We start from the raw sequence: 22,495 nt of genomic DNA on the forward strand, positions 1-22,495 counted from the left end.
AGAACACAACTCGCCACGAGCAACATTACAAAGAACACAACTCGCCACGAGCAACACTACACAGAACACAACTCGCCACGAGCAACACTACACAGAACACAACTCGCCACGAGCAGCAATGCACAGAACACATCCCGCCACGAGCAACACTGCACAGAACACAACTCGCCACGAGCAACACTACACAGAACACAACTCACCACGAGCAACACTACACAGAACACAACTCGCCATGAGCAACACTGCACAGAACACAACTCGCCACGAGCAACACTGCACAGAACACAACTCGCCACGAGCAACACTACACAGAACACAACTCACCACGAGCAACACTACACAGAACACAACTCGCCATGAGCAACACTGCACAGAACACAACTCGCCACGAGCAACACTACGCAGAACACAACTCGCCACGAGCAACACTACACAGAACACAACTCACCACGAGCAACACTACACAGAACACAACTCGCCACGAGCAACACTACACAGAACACAACTCACCACGAGCAACATTGCACAGAACACAACTCGCCACGATCAACAATGCACAGAACACAACTCGCAACGAGCAACACTACACAGAACAGAACTCGCCACGAGCAACACTACACAGAACACAACTCGCCACGAGCAACACTACACAGAACACAACTCGCCACGAGCAACACTGCACAGAACACAACTCGCCACGAGCAACACTAAAAAGAACACAACTCAACACGAGCAACACTACACAGAACACAACTTGCTCGAGGAACACTACACAGAACACAACTCGCCACGAGCAACACTACACAGAACACAACTCACCACGAGCAACACTACACAGAACACAACTCACCACGAGCAACACTACACAGAACACAACTCGCCACGAGCAACACTGCACAGAACACAACTCGTCACGAGCAACACTACACAGAACACAACTCACCACGAGCAACACTACACAGAACACATCTCGCCACGAGCAACACTACACAGAACACAACTCACCACGAGCAACACTACACAGAACACAACTCACCACGAGCAACACTACACAGAACACAACTCGCCACGAGCAACACTACACAGAACACAACTCGCCACGAGCAACACTACACAGAACACAACTCGCCACGAGCAACACTACACAGAACACAACTCGCCACGAGCAACACTACACAGAACACAACTCACCACGAGCAACACTACACAGAGCACAACTCACCACGAGCAACACTACACAGAACACAACTCACCACGAGCAACACTACACAGAACACAACTTACCACGAGCAACACTACACAGAACAGAACTCGCCACGAGCAACACTACACATAACACAACTCGCCACGAGCAACACTACACAGAACACAACTCGCCACGAGCAACACTACACAGAACACAACTCTCCACGAGCAACACTACACAGAACACAACTCGCCACGAGCAACACTACACAGAACACAACTCGCCACGAGCAACACTACACAGAACACAACTCACCACGAGCAACACTACACAGATCACAACTCGCCACGAGCAACACTGCACAGAACACAAATCAACACAAGCAACACTACACAGAACACAACTCGCCACAAGCAACATTTCACAGAACACAACTCGCCACAAGCAACACTACACAGAACACAACTCACCACGAGCAACACTACACAGAACACAAGTCGCCACGAGCAACACTACACAGAACACAACTCGCCACGAGCAACACTACACAGAACACAACTCACCACGAGCAACACTACACAGAACACAACTCGCCACGAGCAACACTACACAGAACACAACTCACCACGAGCAACACTAAACAGAACACAACTCGCCACGAGCAACACTACACAGAACACAACTCACCACGAGCAACACTAAACAGAACACAACTCACCACGAGCAACACTACACAGAACACAACTCACCACGAGCAACACTACACAGAACACAACTCGCCACGAGCAACACTACACAGAACACAACTCACCACGAGCAACACTACACAGAACACAACTCGCCACGAGCAACACTACACAGAACACAACTCGCCACGAGCAACACTACACAGAACACAACTCGCCACAAGCAACACTACACAGAACACATCGTTCTCCCAATAAAATTAATTTTATTTTACTCTTCTATAAAGGATAATAATTTACTTATTTTTAAATTAAATATATTAAATGTTGGTTAAAATCCACAAGAATGTGGCTTTTACTCTGAATTAATAGTATTTAATAAAAAAAATATTTGGTAAAAAAAATTCATACGTGGAGTCAATTATTCTTCACACTGTCAAGTGTTAGTTGTATTGAAGTTTTGAGGAAATTTGTCAACAAATCGTTACCATTAAAACGTATTTAGTTACCAAACACAAGATGGTATTTGGTTTAAACCGGCGGCAGTATGAGGTACAAACCTCACAGTATGATGTTCAAACCTCACAGTATGATGTTCAAACCTCACAGTATGATGTACAAACCTCACAGTATGATGTTCAAACCTCACAGTATGATGTTCAAACCTCACAGTATGAGTTACAAACCTCACAGTATGATGTTCAAACCTCACAGTATGAGGTACAAACCTCACAGTATGATGTTCAAACCTCACAGTATGAGGTACAAACCTCACAATATGATGTTCAAACCTCACAGTATGATGTTCAAACCTCACAGTATGATGTTCAAACCTCACAGTATGAGGTTCAAACCTCACAGTATGAGGTTCAAACCTCACAGTATGAGGTACAAACCTCACAGTATACGAGTTTTATAAGGAGGATATATCCCAGGCTAACACATTAGTATATCTTTATGTTATTATATACATCAAAAATCTCACCTTATTGTTCCAGGTACGATAATGTGACTTTTGTTTCTATTTTTTCACTTTATTTATTTTCTGAGGAGGCATGTATCGTCAATTTCGTAATACTTATTTTAAGATGTAAATTCAATTATATTGTATCTAGGTCAATCTAGATCATCTAAGTTAGATCATCTGAGTTAGATGAGAATAAATGAGGATACATAAAACTGTAAAACGATATAAATAATATACAGGAAAAAATGTGATACATTTGTCAACAAGGTAAGAGAGCATAACCAGGAACATTGCAATGGTTAGTATATATAAACAAAAACTTAAATTCCTTGTAGGTTTAACGTTCAGTTATGAGAGATTGTAACTCACAGCACAAGAGAAACAGTATACACTGTTTAGTGTTGAAGAATTTATGTAGTTAATGTGGACTCCACTCTGTGAGTATATGTGATTGCCGGGGTAGTCTCAGCTCCTGGCACCCGCTATTAACTGGCTTTGACTGTGTTCATTAGATTCTGGCCTTACAAGCCCTGACATACCTTCACTTAAGCTGTGCCTGGAATCTATCTAGGCTACAGTCTCTGGCAGGTTATTCAGTTTTCTGATATCTCTTGATACTCTTGTTCTCTGCGGAAGATTTGCTTCATCACTCTATGGTCTGTTCTTGCAATAAATTCCATGTGTTTCAGTAAGTTATCTCCCCACCTAATCACTTCCTATCAGTATCTTATACATCGTGGTAAAGTCGCCTCTTGACTTAGTGTTTTTAATAATATCATGTTGAGTTTTAAGTATTTTATCCGGGACAACTCACAAATATATATACTGTTTCATGATTCTAGATATGCGTAAGTAGAAGTGGGCTCTATATTGGTGCTGCTACTCTAGATGGGCTCTATACTGGCGCTGCTACTCTAGGTCGGCTCTATACTGGTGCTGCTACTCTAGGTGGGCTCTATACTGCAGCTGCTACTCTACGTGGGCTCTATACTGGTACTGCAACTCTTGGTGGGCTCTATGATGGTGCTGCTACTCTAGGTGGGCTCCATACTGCTGCTGCTACTCTAGGTTGGCTCTATACTGGCGCTGCTACTCTACGTCGGCTCTATACTGGCGCTGCTACTCTAGGTCGGCTTTATGCTGGTGCTGCTGCTCTGGATGGGCTCTAAACTTGTACTGCTATTCTAGGTTGGCTCTATACTCGTATTGCTACTCTGGGTGAGCACTATACTGGTACTGCTACTCTAGGTGGGCTCTATACTGGTGTTGCTACTCTACGTGGGCTCTATACTGGTAGTGCAACTCTTGATGGACTCTATGCTGGTGATGCTACTCTAAGTGGGCTCCATACTGCTGCTGCTACTCTAGATGGGCTCTATATTGGTACTGCTCCTCTAGGTGGGCTCTATACTGGTGCTGCTACTCTAGATGGGCTCTATACTGGTACTGCTACTCTGGGTGGGCTCTATACTGGTGCTGCTACTCTAGGTGGGTTCTGTACTGGTACTGCTACTCTGGATGGGCTCTATACTGGAGCTGCTACCCTAGGTGGGCTTTATACTGGTACTACCACTCTTGGTGGGCTATATACTGGTGTTGCTACTCTAGGTGGGCTCTATATTGGTGTTGCTGCTCTAGGTGGGCTCTATACTGGTGCTGCAACTCTAGGTGGGTTCTATACTGGTGCTGCTTCTCTAAGTGGGCTCTATACTGGTGCTGCTACTCTAGGTGGGTTCTATACTGGTACTACTACTCTTGGTGGGCTCTATACAGGTGTTGTTACTCTAGGTGGGCTATATATTGGTGTTGCTACTCAAGGTTGGCTCTATATTGGTGCTGATACTCTAGGTGGGCTCTATACTGGTACTGCTACTCTTAGTGGGCTCTATACTGGTTCTGCTTCTCTAGGTGGGCTCTATACTGGTGCTGCTACTCTAGCTGGGCTCTATACTGGTACTGCTACTCTGGGTGCGCTCTATACTGGTGCTGCAACTTTAGGTGGGTTCTGTAGTGGTACTGCAACTCTATGTGGGCTCCATAGTGGTACTGCTACTCTAAGCGGGCTCTATACTGGTGCTGCTACTCTGGGTGGGCACTGTACTGGTGCTGCTACTTTAGGTGAGTTCTATACTGGTACTGCAACTCTAATGGACTCTATACTGGTGCTGCTTCAATAGGTGGGCTCTATACTAGTACTGCCACTCTTGGTGAGCTCTATACCGGTGTTGCTGCTCTAGACGAGCTCTATACTGGTGTTGTTAATCTAGGTGGGTTCTATACTGGTGCTGATTCTCTAAGTGGGTTTTGTACTGGTACTGCTACTCTAGGTGGTTTCTATACTGGTGCTGCTACTCTAGGTGGGCTCTATACTGGTGCTGCTACTCTAGGTGGGCACTATACTGGTGTTTTTCCTCCAGGTGGGCTCTTTATTGGTTTTGTTACTCTAGGTGGGCTCAATACTGGTGTTGCTACTCTAGGTGGGCTCTATACTGGTGTTATTAATCTAAGATAGCTTTATACTGGTGTTGCTACTCTAGGTGGGTTCTATACTGGTGTTGCTACTCTAGGTGGGCTCTATACTGGCGTTGCTACTTTATGTGGGCTCTTTACTGGTGTTGTTACTCTAGGTGGGCTCTATACTGGTGTTTTTACTCCAGGTGGGCTCTTTATTGGTTTTGTTACTCTAGGTGGGCTCAATACTGGTATTGCTACTCTAGATGGGCTCTATACTTGTGTTATTAATCTAAGATGGCTTTATACTGGTGTTGCTACTCTAGATGGGTTCTATACTGGTGTTGCTACTCTAGGTGGGCTCTATACAGGCGTTGCTACTTTATGTGAGCTCTTTACTGGTGTTGTGACTCTAGGTGGGCTCTGTACTGGTGTTATTAATCTAGGTGGGCTCTATACTGGTGTTGCTACTCTAAGTGGGCTTTATACTGGTGTTGCTACTCTAGGTGGGCTCTATACTGGGGCTGCTACTGTAGGTGGGGTCTATACTTGTGTTGTTACTCTAGATGGACTTTATACTGGTGTTGCTACTCTATGTGGGCTCTATACTGGTGCTGCTGCTCTAGATGGGTTCTATACTGGTGTCGTTACTTTAGATGGGCTCTATACTGGTGTTGTTACTTTAGGTGGGCTCAAGTCTGGTGTTGTTACTCTAGGTGGGCTCTATACTGGTGTTGTTAATCTAGGTGGGCTCTATACTGGTGTTGCTACTCTAGGTGGGCTCTGTACTGGTGCTGCTACTCTAGGTGGGCTCTATGCTGGTGTTGTTACTCTAGGTGGGTTCTATATTGGTGTTGCTGCTCTAGGTGGGCTCTATACTGGTGCGGCTACTCCAGCTGGGCTCTGTACTGGTGTTGTTACTCTAGGTGAGCTCTTTACTGGTGTTGCTACTATAGGTGGGCTCTATGCTGGTGCTGCTACTCTTGATGGGCTCTATACTGGTGCTGCTACTCTACGAATAACAGACATGGGTTGAACCTAGGTTCATGACTGGCTCTGGTTGTGGTTCTTGACTGCTGCTTGAGCCACCACTCGTGGTTATGCTTCAGAAATTAATCAAAAATGTCCTCCTCTGACAATATGTTCTATACATTACCTACAGTTGTTTCCTTATATAAGTCTTTCAGCCTCTGTCCCACTGATGTGTACTCTGTTTTGGGAACTGTTTTGTCCTTGGTGAAGTTTTATAATCTTGTACGTCCTGTAATTGATTTCCACTTTCGTGAAAAACCCATAAGTTTGTCCGTGCCATTTTTAAGCTTTCCAGGTAGTCATTATAATTTTTTGGGGGACATTATAATTTTTACATCATCGAGGATCATCGTGGCAGGGTTCTCTGTCCTGTAATAATGTTAACATTGTTCCAGTCTCATAACTGTTCGTCCTAATCATTATTATATTTGGACCCTCACTCTGTGACTCCATATCTTGCATTGTACAGAGTATATAGCCTTCTGAAGCCTAGGAAATACCATTCAAAGCTGGTTTCTTATTCCTGTTTTATCTCTGGTAATATGTCATGGAATTTTCAGAATCATCATTCTGGATTTTATTTGAATATTTCTTTCTTACTGCTAACTTCACTCATCTTCTATTCATCTTCTCTGTTACTTTGATAATATACTTTGATAATATACTTTGATAATATACTTTGATAATATTCAATTTTAATATTTGTTTTTTTTTTTGGCATATTGAGCCAATGTATACAATTTTCCATTATTAAATTGAGCTAAACAAGTTAGCAGTTTAAATATATGGTGATACCTTGCCAGATTTCATTGTTTTTGTGTGGTCAGATCACTTAGCAACGCCTTCATCTGTGCTCTTCTGGTACGAGGAGTCTAATATTCTCGTCTCTCCTTTCATATATTTTTACCGTTGTTGTTCTCGACTCCACCTGAACCACCTCTAAGAATTGACTTACGAAATCGTAATAACACGATTGCAAATAAACCATGGTACGGGTGGGGTTAGAACTCATGGCAAGCGAGTCGTATAACTCTTGTCAGATCGCTACAATAAGGTTTATACAACTAAATATACTTATACACCATGAGGAGGCTAGCATGGGCCACCACTGTGACCACAATTATAAATTATAAATATTCCAAAGTGAAGTGAATCTTTTGTAGCCAGTTGCCCCAGTGGGTTACGCACTGGGCTGGAACTTTACGACTCACTTGCCACGAGTTCTAACCCCACCAGTACCGTGTTTTTTTCTTGAATTGTCTCTTCAGTTCGTCAGTAACATCCTTGTCGTTCATTTGGTGTTTTATTATCGTCTTCCTTCTGATGCGAATATGAAGCAGTATAGAGGATATTGCTTAGTTCTTATCAATGTTATTTCCCACTTACTCTTCACCTTCTCCATCCTCGGGTATTCTGATGTTATTATTACCTCTCTGCATCTGTGGTTCATCTACGTGCTTTCTTTTCATCTAATTTTCTCTTCTCTTCTTTAGTAATTTCTCATCTGCATCTCACCACTTTCCAGTTATGTATTCCATAACCCAATTCGTTGTCTTATCTTCCTGTTTCATCCTTCCTGTTTTCTATTTTGGCTGTGGTGAGAATTATTATTAATATTAATATTATTATTATTAATATTGGTATATTAATAAAAGTATTAATAGTAATTATTATTACTATTTTCTGTATTAATATACTAATAATAATAATATTCATCATCATCATCATCATAATAATAATAATAATAATAATAATAATAATAATAATAATAATAATAATAATAATAATAATAATAATAATAATAATAATAATAATAATAATAACAATAATAATAATAATAATAATAATAATAATAATAATAATAATAATAATAATAATAATAATAATAATAATAATAATAATAATAATAACAATAATAATAATAATAATAATAATAATAATAATAATAATAATAATAATAATAATAATAATAATAATAATAATAATAATAACAATAACAATAATAATAATAATAATAACAATAATAATAATAATAATAATAATAATAATAATAATAATAATAATAATAATAATAATAATAATAATAACAACAATAATAATAATAATAATAATAATAATAATAATAATAATAATAATAATAATAATAATAATAATAACAACAATAATAATAATAATAATAATAATAATAATAATAATAATAATAATAATAATAATAATAATAATAATAATAATAATAATAATAATAACAATAATGCTCAAGGGAAAGGGGTAAGAAGTACAGCTAATGCCGTACTTGGGGAATATCAGAAAATTTGGTTTGGCTGAAGAAAGGGAAGGGAAGCCTCAGCTTCTGGAATCAGAAAATCTTCGCCAACATCAAGACAATCTTCTGTGAAGACAAGAGATGACTATAAATCTGTAAAATTCTCACGTGTGTGGTTCAAGTTTCTGGGGACACCTGAAGTCATGGCGTAGGTGCTGGGGCATGAATGATATTATTCAGTGATATTGTAATGTATCCGACGTCCCTGAGTTTCTCCCGGAGACTGAGACAATCTTGTGTCAGGCTACACTGTTACCTGACATATATTATGGGTATCGGAAACTGGTGGCACAAATACCGTAAACTAATGTTAGCTTGGCAGAGAACGCTATGATCATGGGTTCCTCGTGATGGCAGAAATTACTTTTTATCACTGTTACCGGCTATTATTCAGATCTACTTGTAATAAACCGATTTAAAAACACTGTAAATATAATAAGGCATTTAGAGCTGGGTATACAAGTAGAAATAAGAGCAGTGACCCGTCCATTACGTTGTGCTGGAAGGAGATTGTCTGAACGGATGGGTACCGGAATAACTAATGTCTATTCATATATATGCCACTCTTGTGTTTCTTAATGTTTATATAATATACACACATTTAACTGTTGGATTTTTTCCGTCAAATTCCATATATATGGCACGAACGAGTCCTGATGGTGACACTGAAGCCGTAATTCAATGTTTATGAAATTCTGGCTTCGGTGTTACTTAATGGAACATTACCTAGAACTAACACTAGATCTTCACCTCTGTGCCGCCTTTATTTGTTTATATATGGAACAAACAAATCCTCATATAGACAAGAAAACAACAAAACAATGTTTCCAGGTGAGTACATTTTTGTCTTTGTAGTATTTGTTGCACATTTGAGTGTTAATGTACATTCAAATGTGTAAATGTGTATATGTATACAAAGCCTCATACAACACATGTATTCATACCATACCACGGGCGGGATTTGAACCCGCGGTCAGAGAGTCTCAAAACTCAAGTCCCCTCACTGCCGTCAACATGACTCACGAAATCGTAATGACACGATTTTGAGTCATGTTGACGGCTTTGTGGGGACTTGAGCTAGAGTTCGTCACGCCACGCTAGCTGGAGATTCGTCTATAAAAACTTGCATTTGTGGTCACAGTGGTGCCTATGCTAACCTTCATATGGTGTAGAAATATGCCTAGTTGGACGAATCTTATTGTGGCTAGCTTGTCTAGTGGCTAACGCGACGGTCTGGAGTTTTGAGACTCTCTGACCGCGGGTTCAAATCCCGCCCGTGGAATGGTTTGTTTGCAATCGTGTCATTACGATTTCGTGAGACAAGCATTCATCCTTGTGTATATCATATAAAAGAGAATAAAAGCTACGAAACCGTAGCTGGAAACACATGAAACCAACCCACATGTGCCCCATGTTTATGTCCATTACGGAAGACCATAATTGCCCACGAAAAACCATAAACTAGTTATCAGCAATGTACAGGACACAGTGTTATAACAAGGAAACACAATACGAACTTGGAGTGAGACTCGGCTGGAGGTTGTACCCTGCAAGCAATCATGTGTACTCTAGCCTGGCAACCGATCCCCTGCACCGCGGCAATCATGTGTACTCTAGCCTGGCGTTCCATCCCCTACACCGCGGCAATCCTGTGTACTTTAGCCTGGCGTCCCATCCCCTGCACCACGGCAATCATGTGTACTCTAACCTGGCGTCCCATCCCCTGCACCACGACAATCATGTGTACTCTAACCTGGCGTACCATCCCCTGCACCGCTGCAATTATGTGTACTCTAGCCTGGCGTCCAATCCTCTGCACCGCGGCAATCATGTGTACTCTAGCCTGGCGTCCCATCCCCTGCACCGCGGCAATCATGTGTACTCTAGCCTGCTGTCCCATCCCCTGCACCACGGCAATCACATGTACTCTAGCCTGGCGTCCCATCCCCTGCACCGCGGCAATCATGTGTACTCTAGCCTGCTGTCCCATCCCCTGCACCGCGGCAATCACATGTACTCTAGCCTGCTGTCCCATCCCCTGCACCGTGGCAATCACATGTACTCTAGCCTGCTGTCCCATCCCCTGCACCACGGCAATCACGTGTACTCTAGCCTGGCGTCCCATCCCCTGCACCGCGGCAATCATGTGTACTCTAGCCTGCTGTCCCATCCCCTGCACCGTGGCAATCACATGTACTCTAGCCTGCTGTCCCATCCCCTGCACCACGGCAATCACATGTACTCTAGCCTGCTGTCCCATCCCCTGCACCACGGCAATCACGTGTACTCTAGCCTGGCGTCCCATCCCCTGCACCGCGGCAATCATGTGTACTCTAGCCTGCTGTCCCATCCCCTGCACCGTGGCAATCACATGTACTCTAGCCTGCTGTCCCATCCCCTGCACCACGGCAATCACGTGTACTCTAGCCTGGCGTCCCATCCCCTGCACCGCGGCAATCACATGTACTCTAGCCTGCTGTCCCATCCCCTGCACCACGGCAATCACGTGTACTCTAGCCTGGCGTCCCATCCCCTGCACCGCGGCAATCATGTGTACTCTAGCCTGCTGTCCCATCCCCTGCACCGCGGCAATCATGTGTACTCTAGCCTGGCGTCCCATACCCTGCACCGCGGCAATCATGTGTAATCTAGCCTGCTGTCCCATCCCCTGCACCGCGGCAATCATGTGTACTCTAGCCTGGCGTCCCATCCCCTGCACCGCGGCAATCATGTGTACTCTAGCCTGCTGTCCCATCCCCTGCACCGCGGCAATCACATGTACTCTAGCCTGCTGTCCCATCCCCTGCACCGTGGCAATCACATGTACTCTAGCCTGCTGTCCCATCCCCTGCACCACGGCAATCACGTGTACTCTAGCCTGGCGTCCCATCCCCTGCACCGCGGCAATCATGTGTACTCTAGCCTGCTGTCCCATCCCCTGCATCACGGCAATCACACGTACTCTAGCCTGGCGTCCCATCCCCTGCACCGCGGCAATCACATGTACTCTAACCTGCTGTCCCATCCCCTGCACCACGGCAATCACGTGTACTCTAGCCTGCTGTCCCATCCCCTGCACCGCGGCAATCATGTGTACTCTAGCCTGGCGTCCCATCCCCTGCACCACGGCAATCATGTGTACTCTAGCCTGGCGTCCCATCCCCTGCACCGCCTCACACTGATAGCCACTCTCCCCTATACCACTTAACTCACCCCAAGTTCCTGTACTCACCTCATGGCTCACTCACATCTGTTTTCTCTTTTTTATTTCTTCATCTTTCTCTCTCTTTTTCTTCTCTAATATTTCTATTAGTGCAAATTTAAATTATATTACCGAGCAGTGGAAAAAAAACTTATGGGCTAGGCCCTTATTTAGTTCACTGGAGTGAGACATAAAAGAGAAAATATAGAATAAATCCTGGGAAGAGCAGGTGTGAAATACACAGAATAAATAATCCGTGAGGTGTGTCTCTCAGTGCCTATATACTGAGAGTTCATTAAATCATTATTTTGGGGACACAGATAAGTAGCTTTAATATTTCTTGTGCAGTCGATAGACATTTAGCCTTCTTAGTGAACCAGTCATGTGGAAAAACAACTTGAAGAAGCTAGAGAAATGGAAGGAAGAGTAGAATAATTTTAGCATTGCAATAACGTACTGAGGAAGAAATGTGGAAGTGTAGAATACACACATTGACTCTCAGAGTTCCCGTAACATCTTACAAGACTGAAAGACGCGCGAGGACGTATATAATAAGCTAAATGAGAATCATGGGTACTATAATCACAGCTCTACATCACTGTCTACATCACTGGTCCAAGATTCGTTAATGCTCAACCAGTAGATATAGGAAATATTGCAGAAATAAAGGTAGTCGTTTTGGAGAGAAAGTTGGAGTACTGGAGTACCTTCACGACTGTGCAGGTACTCTTAGTCACTGTTGTAGACAACACTGGTGAACACTCACCAACATGGCACTGTTCGTGACACTTATAAGTACCGTCTAGTACGTCCCGCATCTAGGAAATATATTTCTGTAAGGCACATTAGATCAACCATCATATCATGACGTTGTGAAGAAGATTAACCATTAATTGCCCGAAGTAATCCCCTTCCATTAAATGTCCGACGTAATCCTTTCCACCTTCTTCACGTGTTTGGACATTAAGACGTTCAGTATACTGAAACCATTTTTTTTTGTCTTACCTCAATTTGTTGTGCCCGTTATATATACATACATAAATTTAACTGAAATTGTAATTCTGTTTTAACTTGAGCGCTAGTGCACTCAGCTCACACACTGAGGTCCGCGGTTCGAATCTCCTCCGGTACGGCTGGAAAACATTAGGGACGTGTTTCCATAAGACACCTGCTATCCCTGTACCTGTTCACCCATGAATTTAGAATGGGTACCTAGGTTTTAGTCAACTGGTGTGGGACAAAACTGACCTAATTTCCCCAAAATACTCAGCATAACAAGGGGCTTTCTATACAGTAGTATGTCATTGATGTCAGCTATGGTCTGTATACCTTATATATATACTTGTAGTAAATAAAGATATTATTATTACGAATTATTATTATTATTATTATTATTATTATTGTTAAAATTATTATTATTATTATTATTATTATTATTATTAGAGATGATGTATGAGCAATTCTGATGCCAGGTCAGTTTGAGAAGTCTACTCACAGGCTTCGCATTTTCTGTTTCATACATTTTCTTTTAAAACCGTTAAAACACCCACTGGTCTCTAAATATTGTCAACAGAGCTGCAACAATTCATTTAACATTGTTGTAACCATGAATTACTAACTTTAGCTATCAGCTGGAAATATAGATGGTAATATCATTATAGTTCAGAAACTTTAGGGTCTATCATTTATATTTTGGGGTTAACCCAAATGAGCCGCACACACGAGACAGGAACTTACGACGACGTTTCGGTCCGACTTGGACCGTCCATCGGACCGAAAGGTGCTCATAAGTTTCAGTATGGTAATGTTATAGTCACGGCATTGTGCCTTTTTATTTTTTATATATTGCGTTATCTAGCTTTCCCTTACATGACTCAGTAAGGAACTTACTTGGAAATAAACAGGAATGATTTCAACTGTTACACAAACAGTATATACAAAGAAATTGTTGGCTTACAAATTCATTGCACATTGGCTTTAATTTAATACTAAATGATAATGATTTGGCTTGTTGTTTGAGCTTTCAATCAAGTTTAATGTTCTGTCTTACACTGCCTAACAATTACTTTTGGTACCTTCCCCTGGCACGTACAAGAGTTACGAGAGAGTGTGCGAAGTATATATGTGTGTGTGGGTAGGGGGTTCAATGCTAGAATTTTGAAGACAGTAATGGCGCTGAAAAGACCTATGGCTGCCTCTTTCCCAGAATCTTCCACTCCATCTGTAACCCCATCGAAAGCTTGGCACGAGGTAATCACACAGGAATTACTGTGGATAATGAGTCAACCAAGCCGGAGACACCACAATAGGATCCAAGTGTAACTGTAACACCTGTTGGTGTGTGGTAGGTGATAAAGAAAAACGTTACTTGACAGTCCCTCTCTGTGGACATGTAACAGATTCACCGGACGTCTTCAAGTCATAACAGTTTTGCATTAAGAATAATGATCATCTCGATTAGGTGTTGGTAAATTATATAACGATAGTTACAACGATGATGTCGATGACAGAGATGACCTCACAAATCAAACATTCTCTATTGAATGTTATACCTTATGTGACAGACAAACAAATGATTCTTGGTTGTAAACATTGCCTAGGAATGTGTTAGTGAAATGCAGAGAAATTATTAAAGATTTTTTTATGAAATTAAGGAGGTACAAGTTTCGTTATTTACTCTCAAGTGTTTTTTCTTTGTTGCTGATACTTAATTGCCTTATTATCTTATGGGCATGAGAATGGCTCTTCCTCACTTCTACAAGATGTTATTCCTCCTTGCCCAATACACGAAATCACAGCTTCAGTATCTTTATCAACGTTTAACATTTCCTCAAATTATTCCCACTATCTTTCCGATACCTTTAACTCTCCATTAAATAACTCTCCTCTCCTATTTTCAACTATCAAATACATTCATTCCCATCTGCTTTCTCAACTTATTAATCTAACTCCTAATTTTTTCTTATTTTCAACAAACTTTGTTGATAACATCTCACTCACTCTCTTATTTGCTCTCTCTTTACATTCTTTCGCCACTCTCTTAACCTCTCTTTTTCTCTTTTTCTCTTTCTCTCCATATACTCCTCCCTCCTTGTATCACTTCTAATCTTTACCTCATCATTCCACCAATCGCTCTTCTTCCCTCCCGCACCCACTTTCCTGTAACTACAAACTTCTGTTAAACACTCTAACACTACATTCTTCAACCCCAGTTCCTATACTTTCAGTTGCCCGTCTATCCTCCAATATATATAAAATATATTATGAACCTAACGAAAAAAAAATATTTCATTGTGTGTTTATTATAAATTATTGTAAACTTATCCAAAATATATTAAGTTGGATATGCCTAAATTAAATTGCACTTGTTATAATATGGTTACGTACGTTTTCTAAGGTTCGTTTGGTTCAAAATTATTAATTTTCACATTAACATAAATGGAAAAAAATATGTCTTCAAACTTTTAAGAGAAAATTTTTGAAAGGACTTAATTTTAAATGAGCTCTTGCTAAATGACCAATTTTACCTATTCGACATATATATATACATGTATATATATATATATATATATATATATATATATATATATATATATATATATATATATATATATATATATATATATATATATATATATATATATATATATATATATATACATATATATATATATATATATATATATATATATATATATATATATATATATATATATATATATATATATATATATAAATATATACATATATACATATATATATATTATAGGGGGATAAGTCTGTTGAGTATACCTGGTAAAGTGTATGGTAGAATTATTATTGAAAGAATTAAGAGTAAGACGGAGAATAGGATAGCAGATGAACAAGGAGGCTTTAGGAAAGGTAGGGGGTGTGTGGACCAGGTGTTTACAGTGAAACATGTATTGTAAGTGAACAGTATTTAGATAAGGCTAGAGAGGTTTTAGTGGCATTTATGGATTGGGAAAAGGCGTATGACAGGGTGGATAGGGGGGCAATGTGGCAGATGTTGCAGGTGTATGGTATAGGAGGTAGGTTACTGAAAGCAGTGAAGAGTTTTTACGAGGATAGTGAGGCTCAAGTTAGAGTATGTAGGAAAGAGGGAGATTATTTCCTAGTAAAAGTAGGCCTTAGACAAGGATGTGTGATGTTACCGTGGTTGTTGAATATATTTATAGATGGGGTTGTAGGAGAAGTAAATGCGAGGGTCTTGGCAAGAGGCGTGGAGTTAAAAGATAAAGAATCACACATAAAGTGGGAGTTGTCACAGTTACTCTTTGCTGATGACACTGTGCTCTTGGGAGATTCTGAAGAGAAGTTGCAGAGGTTGGTGGATGAATTTGGTACGGTATGCAAAAGAAGAAAATTAAAAGTGAATACAGGAAAGAGTAAGGTTATGAGGATAACAAAAAGATTAGGTGATGAAAGATTGGATATCAGATTGGAGGGAGAGAGTATGGAGGAGATGAATGTATTCAGATATTTGGGAGTGGACGTGTCAGCGGATGGGTCTATGAAAGATGAGGTGAATCATAGAATTGATGAGGGGAAAATGGTGAGCGGTGCACTTAGGAGTCTGTGGAGACAAAGAACTTTGTCCTTGGAGGCAAAGAGGGGAATGTATGAGAGTATAGTTTTACTAACGCTCTTATATGGGTGTGAGGCATGGGTGATGAATGTTGCAGCGAGGAGAAGGCTGGAGGCAGTGGAGATGTCATGTCTGAGGGCAATGTGTGGTGTGAATATAATGCAGAGAATTCGTAGTTTGGAAGTTAGGAGGAGGTGCGGGATTACCAAAACTCTTGTCCAGAGGGCTGAGGAAGGGTTGTTGAGGTGGTTCGGACATGTAGAGAGAATGGAGCGAAACAGAATGACTTCAAGAGTGTATCAGTCTGTAGTGGAAGGAAGGCGAGGTAGGGGTCGGCCTAGGAAAGGTTGGAGGGAGGGGGTAAAGGAGGTTTTGTGTGCAAGGGGCTTGGACTTCCAGCGGGCATGCGTGAGCGTGTTTGATAGGAGTGAATGGAGACAAATGGTTTTTGATACTTGACGTGCTGTTGGAGTGTGAGCAAAGTAATATTTATGAAGGGGTTCAGGGAAACCGGCAGGCCGGACTTGAGTCCTGGAGATGGGAAGTACAGTGCCTGCACTCTGAAGGAGGGGTGTTAATGTTGCAGTTTAAAAACTGTAGTGTAAAGCGCCCTTCTGGCAAGACAGTGATGGAGTGAATGATGGTGAAAGTTTTTCTTTTTCGGGCCACCCTGCCTTGGTGGGAATCGGCCAGTGTGTTAATAAATAAATATATATATATATATATATATATATATATATATATATATATATATATATATATATATATATATATATATATATATATATATATATATATATATATATATATATATAGATAGATATATATATATATATATATATATATATATATATATATATATATATATATATATATATATATATATATATATATATATATATATATATTTAAATTTACATCCGAATTCAAATGAATTTTAAATAATACCAAATTCCAATCAATGAATATGCATCATATGATCTTCTTATGCAAATTTCATAAATTATCATTAGTATGCAAATTATAGAGTATTGGGAAATTCCTTCCAAAGACCAGTTATATTTATTAAAAGCACGGATCATAATTTAAAAAAAAAGTTGAAAATAATTGCATTTTAAAAAAACTATCTATAAGACTCATTTGTAAATGACAGAACATTGCTATTGACACAGTGCTATGTAGGTCGATGGTATTGGTTATTGGTATGGGGAATTGACATTGGAAATTATATACTAGCTCATCATTAAGAAGTTTTAGGATATATTACTCTTTAGTAGTAGAGGTTGATGTTTGTTTGTAGCGGGTGGTTCTTATGTTATACTATTTGATGTTCGTCTTACACTCAATGGCTTGGCGTCTCTATCAGCGATCTGGTAATTCAGAGTATAGCAGTTCTGGGGCCCCATTGTGTTTATTGCTCAAGTCAACCCAGCAGTCAGGAAAAAGCCAGCTTCCGTAAGTTGACGTCACATAAGCCTAACTGGCTGGGAGGCAGATATTCGCCTCCTCTGGCCTAACCACTCGCTGGGAGAAAGATTCTTGCCTCCTCTGGCCTAACCACTCGCTGGGAGAAAAATTCTCGCCTCCTCTGGCCTAACCACTCGCTGGGAGGAAAATACTCGCCTCCTCTGGCCTAACCACTCGCTGGGAGGAAAATACTCGCCTCCTCTGGCCTAACCACTCGCTGCTTCGAGTAGCTCTTGGTTCTGTCTCATTATTATACAACTAAGTTAATTCCTTAACCTTGTTAATAGTGTACATAGTGTTTGCCTTGCACGGTTGCTCTCTGTTCCTGGCTTTGTTTAATTCCAGGTGCTAGAGGTATTGACTGCTGTTACCTGTCTTCATAATAATGCTCTTGATTCTTTTTGTATAGAATTGTTGTGATTCTGAGATTTTTTCCAAGAAACTGTGAGTGCAATTTGCTGACCAATCTTGCTAGATCATAGAAGAACTCTCCTCAGCTCTGTGTATTTTCGGAAGTCCGTAGAAGTAGGGTAGCTGAGAAATGGTGGTAATAAAACTTATATTTTCTATTTTTAGGCAAACGTTTAACACTTCTTTGTTGTTGGCGTCACTAGTGGCCATTGATTACCAAGACTTAAACTGAGTTCATGGATTATACGGTTTTTAGGGGATGAGAAGAGATGTACTACGGAAGCTTCTGGCGCTCTGGAAAGATACAATTGCATGACAAATGTTGATAATTTAGACACATGTGCAACTCTTGGGTATCTTTATCTTAATAAAGATACCCAAGAGTTGCACATGTGTCTAATTTATCAACATGTCGGTTCTCTGAACCATTCATCTTCATGACAAATGTAATAAAGTTGGTAGAATTACCGACAATATGTAAAGTAAAAGGACACAAGTGCAACTAATGTGACATTTTATTGTGGCAACGTTTCGCTCTCCAGGAGCTTGATAAAGCTCCTGGAGAGCGAAACGTTGCCACAATAAAATGTCACATTAGTTGCACTTGTGTCCTTTTACTTTACATGACAAATGCTGGTCACTAATGCAGAAATGAAATATTATTGATCTTGTAGTTTCTGATGTCATTGAGTATATGGTAGTCAATATTGATGCTTTTTATAATATCATTGATAACGATTTTCCTTCGTTTTCAGATAGCATAACCAGGATATTGATATAATTTTGAATGTCACTGAGGTTTTTCAAAAACTTGGTGAAAATCCATTGTTCTTTTGCAATTATTCATGTCATTTAGTAAGGCATCTCCTGTACATAGTAAGTCTTGACTGTTGCTATTTCGGCCAGGCATATATAAAATTTAGTTATGCAGTCAAGGAATTAATACTAAATATGTCCTGCTGTAGATGTGGTTCGTGAGGTCACTTACTTTGTTGACATCTTTATTTTGTCCAGATGATCTTGTTCCAATTGATATTCGTTTTTCTTTGTAGAGTTGTTGTCAGTAGCTTGTAGTGCGTCTCTTATGTTCTCGAGTTTGGAGAAATAATGTTTAATTTCATGTTTGATTTCGTAGATTTCTAAGGTGTTTAGAAAACCTCACGCCGTGGAAAGCTCCCTGCCTCTGAGGTGATGTTAGACCAGCATTTCTGTACATATCCTGCACGTTTTGCCTGCCGTGGAACGTGCCCTGCCCTTCGGTATAAGATATAACAAATAACCGTAGACCCATTTAGGTTACTGTACGGTTACAGGTACACAAACTTAAGTAACTGTAGTCAGTGACTGCAAGCAACTTAATGGGATTACAACCAAACTGGATTAAGCTGTTAGGTGGTGATAAATGATATTGGGAAAATTCTCGGTAAGTCTGGATATTAAGTCATAAAGAATAATAATACTGAGAAAGATTCATGAATAACCAATGAACTGTCATAATAATTGATACTGAGGATATCGGAAGACAGTATTTAGGAAAGTCTGAAGGGAGTCTTCCGAATACTATCTAGAACCTACTAGAACCTTCCGGGATGTATGGTATTTTAAGCTGACAAATGAACGCGCTCAACTCTATTATTAATTATAAGGTTTATATATAAAATCATTGTCTTGTATGTGTATTATCCACTTGAGTTGTTGAATCTTTAATGTCAAGTGTTGACAGTGATTATACGAAGCTTAAGTCTGGCTATTAAATTTCCTGTTATTCTGTTCCCACTTTCTGTAAGACCTCAGAGATCCCCTCTACCCTGCCCCTGCCCCATATGGTGGAGGGTAGTGAGGGGACGGGATGGCTGGGTGACTAACGATGCCAGTCCTGACCACAAGTGGGTGGTATCACCTGGCTACCTTACTCAGAGAAGACTTCCCCATATTCATCCTGTTGCTACTCTTTCAACATTGCATAGCACCTGACGACACACGGAGAAATATGAAAGTATGTACTTGAAGATTTCCATTCCCTGTGGTTTGTCTTCCATATCTAAATATATATATATATATATATATATATATATATATATATATATATATATATATGTCGTGCCGAATATGTAAAACTGGTCAATTAGCAATAATTCATTTAAAATTAAGTCCTTTCTAAAATTTTCTCTTATACGTTTAAATATATATTTTTTCAATATTGTTAATGTAAAAAATTATAATTTTGCACCAAAAGTATCTTAAAAAACTTACCTAACCTTATTATAACAAGAACAATTTATTTTAGCCTAACCCAACTAAATGTATTTCAGATTTCTTTACAGTAATTTAATACTAAACAAACACAGTGAAATATATTTTCTTCGTTAGGTTCAGAATGATTTTGGCGAAATTATTGCATACACAAATTTTCACTTGTCCTATATGGCAAGATGAGCGTTGCTATTTAAGACAAGATCGCAAGTTCTGCCTATTCGGCACGACATATATATATATATATATATATATATATATATATATATATATATATATATATATATATATATATATATATATATATATATATATATATATATATTAACAAGTCGGCCGTCTCCCACCGAGACAGGGTGACCCAAAAAAGAAAGAAAATCCCCAAAAAGAAAATACTTTCATCATCATTCAACACTTTCACCACACTCACACATTATCACTGCTTTTGCAGAGGTGCTCAGAATACAACAGTTCAGAAGCATATACGTATAAAGATACACAACATATCCCTCCAAACTGCCAATATCCCAAACCCCTCCTTTAAAGTGCAGACATTGTACTTCCCGTTTCCAGGACTCAAGTCCGACTATAAGAAAATAACCGGTTTCCCTGAATCCCTTCACTAAATATTACCCTGCTCACACTCCAACAGATCGTCAGGTCCCAAGTATCATTCGTCTCCATTCACTCCTATCTAACACGCTCATGCACGCTTGCTGGAAGTCCAAGCCCCTCGCCCACAAAACCTCCTTTACCCCCTCTCTCCAACCCTTTCGAGGACGACCCCTACCCCTCTTTCCTTCCCCTATAGATTTATATGCTTTCCATGTCATTCTACTTTGATCCATTCTCTCTAAATGACCAAACCACCACAACAACCCCTCTTCTGCCCTCTGACTAATGCTTTTATTAACTCCACACCTTCTCCTAATTTCCACACTCCGAATTTTCTGCATAATATTTACACCGCACATTGCCCTTAGACAGGACATCTCCACTGCCTCCAACCGTCTCCTCGCTGCTGCATTTACCACCCAAGCTTCACATCCATATAAGAGCGTTGGTACTACTATACTTTCATACATTCCCTTCTTTGCCTCCATAGATAACGTTTTTTGACTCCACATTTACCTCAACGCACCATTCACCTTTTTTCCCTCATCAATTCTATGATTAACCTCATCCTTCATAAATCCATCTGCCGACACGTCAACTCCCAAGTATCTGAAAACATTCACTTCTTCCATACTCCTCCTCCCCAATTTGATATCCAATTTTTCTTTATCTAAATCATTTGATACCCTCATCACCTTACTCTTTTCTATGTTCACTTTCAACTTTCTACCTTTACACACATTCTCAAACTCATCCAGTAACCTTTGCAATTTTTCTTTAGAATCTCCCATAAGCACAGTATCATCAGCAAAAAGTAACTGTGTCAATTCCCATTTTGAATTTGATTCCCCATAATTTAATCCCACCCCTCTCCCGAACACCCTAGCATTTACTTCTTTTACAACCCCATCTATAAATATATTAAACAACCATGGTGACATTACACATCCCTGTCTAAGACCTACTTTTACCGTTAAGTATTCTCCCTCTCTTCTACACACTCTAACCTGAGCCTCACTATCCTCATAAATGCTCTTTACAGCGTTTAGTAACTTACCACCTATTCCATAAACTTGCAACATCTGCCACATTGCTCCTCTATCCACTCTATCATATGCCTTTTCTAAATCCATAAATGCAATAAAAACTTCCCTACCTTTATCTAAATACTGTTCACATATATGCTTCAATGTAAACACTTGATCTACACATCCCCTACCCACTCTGAAGCCTCCTTGCTCATCCGCAATTCTACATTCTGTCTTACCTCCAATTCTTTCAATTATAACTCTACCG

Source organism: Cherax quadricarinatus, chromosome 25 (genome assembly GCF_038502225.1).
Source record: "Cherax quadricarinatus isolate ZL_2023a chromosome 25, ASM3850222v1, whole genome shotgun sequence".
Classification (NCBI taxonomy): Eukaryota; Metazoa; Arthropoda; class Malacostraca; order Decapoda; family Parastacidae; genus Cherax; species Cherax quadricarinatus.